This window comes from Dipodomys merriami, unplaced genomic scaffold (genome assembly GCF_024711535.1).
Source record: "Dipodomys merriami isolate MVZ:Mamm:240054 unplaced genomic scaffold, mDipMer1.0.p SCAF_68, whole genome shotgun sequence".
In the NCBI taxonomy this organism is placed as follows: domain Eukaryota; kingdom Metazoa; phylum Chordata; class Mammalia; order Rodentia; family Heteromyidae; genus Dipodomys; species Dipodomys merriami.
The window spans coordinates 4,968,951-4,975,526 of record NW_027206268.1 but is presented as its reverse complement, the minus strand read 5'-3'; the positions used below and the strand labels follow the sequence as shown (position 1 = coordinate 4,975,526).

The 6,576-nt window shown below is 44.1% G+C and overlaps 1 long non-coding RNA gene across 3 annotated transcripts in view; it reads left to right on the top strand.

Annotated features, from left to right (window-relative positions):
• The first annotated feature begins 5 nt into the window (after positions 1 to 5).
• Positions 6 to 6,576, top strand: part of LOC138816027 (uncharacterized) — a 138,646-nt gene continuing 132,075 nt past the window's right edge. For all 3 annotated transcript variants that reach the window (XR_011368542.1, XR_011368541.1, XR_011368540.1), the window contains exon 1: positions 6 to 137. This is a non-coding gene — a long non-coding RNA (uncharacterized lncRNA). The remainder of the gene's footprint in view (positions 138 to 6,576) is intronic.

The window sequence follows — 6,576 nt, the reverse complement described above, 5'->3', positions numbered from 1 at the left end:
TTTGTTTTTGGGGCCTGCTGAGTAGGTGCGCGTCCTCGCGTCTTCCCGGGACCGAGTGCGCTTTCTAGAAAAGTCTTGTGCAAGTGCTCACGCGCGGGGTGGAAAGAACAAGAGAAAAGGGCCGCTTTAACGAACGGGTAAGTAGGAGTTGTGGAATCTCTTCCTGCGAGGGAAGACTGCGCAGTCGCCGCAGGGCCGTGAGGTAAATTCGTCAGAAAAGAGACATTATTCCCCTTCTCCCCCCCAAGTGTAAGTAAAAAGCAGATTTAAACATCATGAGCCGGTCACCCGTGGCCCGGGCTGCTCAGGCGACGCTGAGAATTGAAGTTCAGGGGCCTGGGAAGGTGGCTCCGGGGCAGAGCGCTTGCCTCGCCTGCATGAGGCCCTGAGTTCGAGTCCTCAGCACCCCACAAGCAGGAAAAAGCCAGAAGTGGCGCTGTGGCTCAAGTGGTAGCGCGCTAGCCATGAGCTGAAGAGCTGAGGGACAGCGCCCAGGCCCGGAGTTCAGGCCCCACGACCAACAAACAACACACAAAAAAAACCAAAAGAATTGAGGTTGGAAGCCAACTCCGGCAGAAAAGTCACTGAGACTCTTTATCCCTCTCTATTAACCGTAATATAATAATAATAATAATCACCACACTATATCTCTATTAGCCGAAAATGGAGCTGTGGCTCAAGTGTTAGACCGCCAGCCTTGAGCTAAAAAAAAAGCTCAGGGACGAAGGTCAGGCCTTGAGTTCAAGCCCTAGTTACAGACACTCTTCCCCTGCCCCCCCAAAAATAAGTGGTATTTTTCTTAATTTCTTTTTCTTTTTTTAAATTTTTGGGTCCGTCCGTGGGGCTTGAACTCTTCTGGGCCTGGGGTGCTGTCTCTGTGCTCTTCGGCTCAAGGCAAGCGCTCTACCACTTGAGCCACAGCACCACCTCCCGTTTTCTGAGTGGGTTATTGGAGATGAGTGTCTCACGGAGTTTCTTTTTTTTTTTTTTGTCGGCCGTGGGGCTTGAACTCTGGGCCTGGGCGCTGTCCCTCAGCTCTTGAACTCAAGGCGAGCATCTACCACTTGAGCTACAGCGCCACTTCCGGTTTTCTGGTGGTTTATTGGAGATCGGAGTCTCACGGTCTCTCTCCTGCCCGGGCTGGCTTTGAACCGCGATCCTCAGATCTCAGCCTCCTGAGTAGCTAGGATTACAGGCGTGAGCCACCAGCGCCCGGCTCACGGAGTTTCTTGCCTGGGCCGGCTTTAAACCATGATCCTCAGATCTCAGCCTCCTGAGTAGCTGGGATGACGGGTGTGAGCCACAGGTACCCAGCATGGTATTTTTCTTTGGCTCTCGCTGAGGCTCCAGGTTCTGTGCTGAACTGCAAGATTTTCTCATTTAACTCTGAACACTATTCTGTGTGGGTAACAATACACCCTCCTCTCCCCCTCATAATTTCATAGGAAGAAACAGGTTTAGAATAATTAAGTACCTTGCCTAAGATTGCCCAGCTCAGTTTGGATTTGAGTCCAGTGAAGAATCCATTCCCAAGGCTTTGATTTGCTCATTGGAGAGAGAAAATTAGCATAATGAGAAGTAGAAAACAACAATAAAAAAAAAAAAGAAAACACTGACCATTGCCAGAACCTGTTGCCTTAATATTTCGAGGGTCGGGGGTTGGGAAGGTGGCTCAGTGATAGGGTGCTTGCCTTGCATGCATGAGGCCCTGGGTTCAATCCTCAGCACCACATAAGCAGAAAAAAGCTAGAAGTAGCACTGTGGTTCAAGTGGTAGAGCACTAGCCTTGAACTGAAGAACTCAGGGACAGTTCCCAGGCCCCTAGTTCAGGCCTCACAGTTGACAAAAAGAAAATTTCGAGGGTAGTCTCTCTCACATATAATGGCTTGACTGAGTTCTGATTCCCCATGAACATTTTAACGTATTTTAGTATAGTTTCATGATTGTGGAACCATCACCACTAATAATCCCTCCTCCCCCCCCAGATTTCTGCACCCCAAAAGCAAATGTGGTCCTGTGACCACAGTTTTTCACTCACTGCCCACTTCTTCCTGTAAAGTACTAATCGATTTCCAGTCTCTGGTTTCACCTAGTTTGGACATTATATATATATATATCATCCAATATGTGGCATTTGCCTGGCTTTTCAATTACCAGTGTCTTCCAGGTTCATTCACATCGCAGCATATATCAGGACTTTACTCCCTTTCTTGACTGAATAATATTGCAATATATGGTATTTTTAGCTATTCCCAGTCAATGGCCATTTGGGTTGTTCTCTCTCTAGGGCCATTACAAATAATGGTTTTTAGTCAGGTGCCGGTGGCTCATGCCTGTAATCCTACTCAGGAGATCTGAGAATCACGGTTCAAAGTCAGCCCAGGCAGGAAAGTCTGTGAGACTCTTATATCCAATAAACCACCAGAAAACTGGAAGTGGTGCTATGGCTCAAGCAGTATAGCGATCGCCTTGAGCTGAAGAACACAAGGACAGTGCCCAAGCCCAGAGTTCAAGCCCCATGACCGACCAAAAAAAATGCTTTTATTAACAATTCATGTGCAAGTTTGACAGTGACCATATATTTTCAGTTCTCTTGAATATATACTTGGAAGTGGATTTCCTGAGATGAAAAAAACTATGTTGAACCTTTGGAGGAGTTGTCAAGCTTTTCCAAATGGCTGCATCATTTTAAGTGCATTTCAAAGATAATAATGTTGCCAAGATTTCCCCCATAAAGTCTGCCCCAGTAATTCTGTCTCAGGAGGGAAGAAGTCTTTTTATATTTTTGAATTTTTAAAATTGAGATTAAATGATTACATAGATTTCACAAAACTCACAGTATTGTGGCATAGTGATAGTTAAAAGTCACAAACACTTTTTAATCTTCACGAGGCGCATTGACATTAAAACTATTTTTTCCAAATGGGGTGTTAGGTACATTTCTTTCCTTTTGCTGAATGTCAGCTGTTCCCCCTTTCTCTCTTATTCCCTCCCTCCCATCGCTGCCCTTGAGTTGCTTACTTCACTTTCGTGAATGTCCAGCGCAGCTGATGGGCCTCTCTGCTGTATTTTTCCCGTTTCCTTCTGATTCTGTACCCTTTTCCTATCTTCAGGAGGGAAGAACTCTTAATGTTCAGTTGCAATTATTCAGGTGCATTGCAGAGCTGACTGTCGGGCACTTCCATGCCACGCCCAAATGGGCATGGCTATCGAGCCTCCCTCTTCTTGCGCCCATTGGACGGATGAGCCTGTCACACCTGCTGTAGCACACAGCACTGCACGTGCCCGCTGACCGATAACCTTCCTTATTCACACGTCTTGGCTGGTGTACGTTTTCAAGAGACTCCCCCTGTCCTTTGCACAAGTTTTTCCATGTGATGGGCATTTGGGCAGGGTAGGGGTGGTGGGGGGGTCTAAAATCAGGCAGCCTAACAGATGCTCCGGTTCCCCTCTCCCGCCTGCCGAAGGGTCTTCTGGGAGTTGTAGTTTCTTCGTGTATATGGAAAGCTGTTGATCACACTTGACAGGGAGGTGGCTATCTGATTTGTGCCTAAACCGAACCAAACCAAACACTCAACCAAATAAAACGCGCTCGATGGGGGGAGGTGGCTATCTGATTTGTGCCTAAACCGAACCAAACCAAAACGCTCAACCAAATAAAACACACTCGATGGGAAGCAAAGAGGACTAGACTTCCCAATTGGCCCCTGTTCTAATTTTAATTGCTGAAGGGCTGGGTAAAAATTCTTCATTGCCATAGGAGAGATGGGCGTAGTAGAACACAGATGGTCTGACATCACAGGCCTCCAGTATGGAAACCATTAACCTCTAGTAGTTTTCCTGACCTAGAAATCTTTCTGTAGGCTGCAAGGGTTGGGTTGGCAACATCTTTTTGTGTATGTGAGTGTGTTGTCCAATCTCTATCTTCTTAGTCATTTTTTTGTGAGATTGGAAAGTTGGAAAGTATTCTGTCTGTCTGTCCGTGAGTCCATCTGTCGGTGGTGGGGCTTGAGCTCTTGTCCCTGTGCTCTACCACTTGAGCCACAGCACCACTTCCGGTTTTCTGATGGTTAGTTGTAGAAGGGAGTCTCATGGACTTTCCTGCCTGGGCTGGCTTTGAACCTTGATCCTCAAAGCTCAGCTTGCTCAATAGCTAGGATTACAGGCGTGAGCCACTGGTGCCCGGCTTGGAAAGTATTCTCGTAGCTAGATGCCATTTTATTTAATTTTTTCCTCCATTTTACTTTTTAATTCTTTCAGTCTTTTTTTTTTTTTTTTTTTTGGCCAGTCCTGGGGCTTGAACTCAGGGCTTGGGCACTGTCCTTGAGCTGCTTTTGCTCAAGGCTAGCACTCTACCACTTGAGCCATGGCATCACTTCTGACTTTCTCTGTTTTTGTGGTACTAAGGAATTGAACCCAGGGCTTCATGCATGCTAGGCAAGCACTCTACCACTAAGCTACATTACCAGCTCCTCCATTTTACTTTTTAATAATAAATTCAAATACACAGGGACATAAGGAAAAGATTAAAATCCTCCTTTGCCAGCCTCCTTTCTAAGTCCTATTATCAGTGGGTTGAAGTTCCCATATACTCTACCATCATGGCTGTAAACTCAAAACATTTCAGATTTATACAGCATTGTCTATGTCCAGGCATAAATTCTTTTTGTTTTAAAATTAAAAGACATTTACTGAGTTATGATTAATATATAGTAATTTACTGCATGTACTTAAAATGAAATTTGATACAATTTGATATATCTGTACACCATCAAGATAGTCAACTTGTCTACCCGTCCCCTTCCTGTAAGAAAAAATTTTCCTTCCCTGTGATAACTTTTCCAGTTTCCTTCCACACAGGCAGCCAGTATCTGTTCTGCTATTCTAGATTCACTTTCATTTTTTTAGAATTTTGCTGGTAAAGAACCAAAGTACATAACCTCGCTTTTGTGTGTGTGTGTGTGTGTGTGTGTGTGTGTGTGTCTCTCTCTCTCTTTTTTGCTTTCGTTTCCTTTATTGACCATAATTATTAGTTATTGTGAGATCCATTTAGGTAGCAGAGTAGCCTCAATCAAGAGTTCATTCCTTTTTATGGGATGTATATTTAGGTTATGTACAGCATTGAACATTTCAAAGAAAGCAGCTATGAACATTGCTCTGTGTGTGTATGTATTTGTATAGACATGCCTTCCCTCCTCTTAAGTGCCAAGCATTATTGCCAACACTCAGCAAATATTGAAGCAAATCCTTGTGTATAGCCATTGTAAGGAAGTACCACTTTGCAGATGAGGAAAGTGACATACAGAGATTACTAGCAAGTAACTGAGCTGGGATGAAAATCTTAACTAGTCTGGCTCCAAAGTCTGTGCACTAATCCTCTCTTCTACACTATATTAATATTTTCTTTGGGGGGAAGGGTTGATTGAAATTACAAACTCTAGTTCCTACAAAAAAGGCAGATCAAGTTTGGAGAGACTTTAGAAGATAAGATGCTGGAGAAGACCAGTGTCCACTTACATTTGAGCCCTGTATGGAAAACTACAGGGCATTTCTTCTTTAATGTAATTGAATTGAACTGCCGTGCCACTCTAATCATCCAGTCTCTGACATTTGTTTTTTATTTTTTTATTTTATTTTTTTCCCTTTGGTCAGCTTTGAGACTTGAACTTAGGGCCTTGGTGCTGAGCTTTTTCCACCCAAGGGGATCACTCTACCACTTTGAGTCACAGCTCCACTTCTAGTTTTCTGATGGTTAATTGGAAATAAAAGTTTCACAGACTTTCTCACCTAGGCTGGCTTCAAACAGCAATCCTCAGATCTCAGCCTCTTGAGAAGCTAGGATTACAGGTGTGAGTCACCAGTGCCTGGCTTTTGTGTGTGTGTGTTTTGTTTTGTTTGAGACAGGATCTTCCCTTGCAGCTATGGTTGGCCTGGAACTTGCCCTAAGGCTGGTCTTTTTTTTTTTTTTTTTTTTGGGTCCAGTCGTGGGGCCTGAACTCTGGGCCAGGGCTCTGTCCCTCAGCATTTCAGCTCAAGGCTAGCGCTCTACCACTTGAGTCACAGTGCCAATTCCGGCTTTTTTTTCTTTTTGCTTATGTGGTGCTGAGGAATCGAACCCAGGGCCTCAGGCATGCAAGGCAAGCTCTCTACCACTGAGCCACCTTCCCAGCCCAAGGCTGGTCTTTAATCCTCTTGCTTTAGCCTCCTCAGGGCTGGGGTTCCAGGCATGCAACATCATAATTATATATTTCATTACCCTTGTCTGAGTAAGTGATAGAACAAGTAGATAGTCAGCAAGTGTTTGTTAGGTTTGAATAACACTGTCAACCAACTTGTCTTCATTAAAAGATGTCTCTCAACAGCAGCAAAATATGTATACTTTATTGATAACCATGGAATATTCACCAGTTATTCCTAATTTGAGATAGTTCAAATTTGGGAACCCATCTAAATTTTTTCAAAAAGTTTTGTCATACTAATTATGTTCTCTGAGCACAATGGAGTTATATTATAAGCTACAACTTTAAACTGTAGCATTGCTTCAAGCTTGAATATACTCCTTGATTATGTAATTTT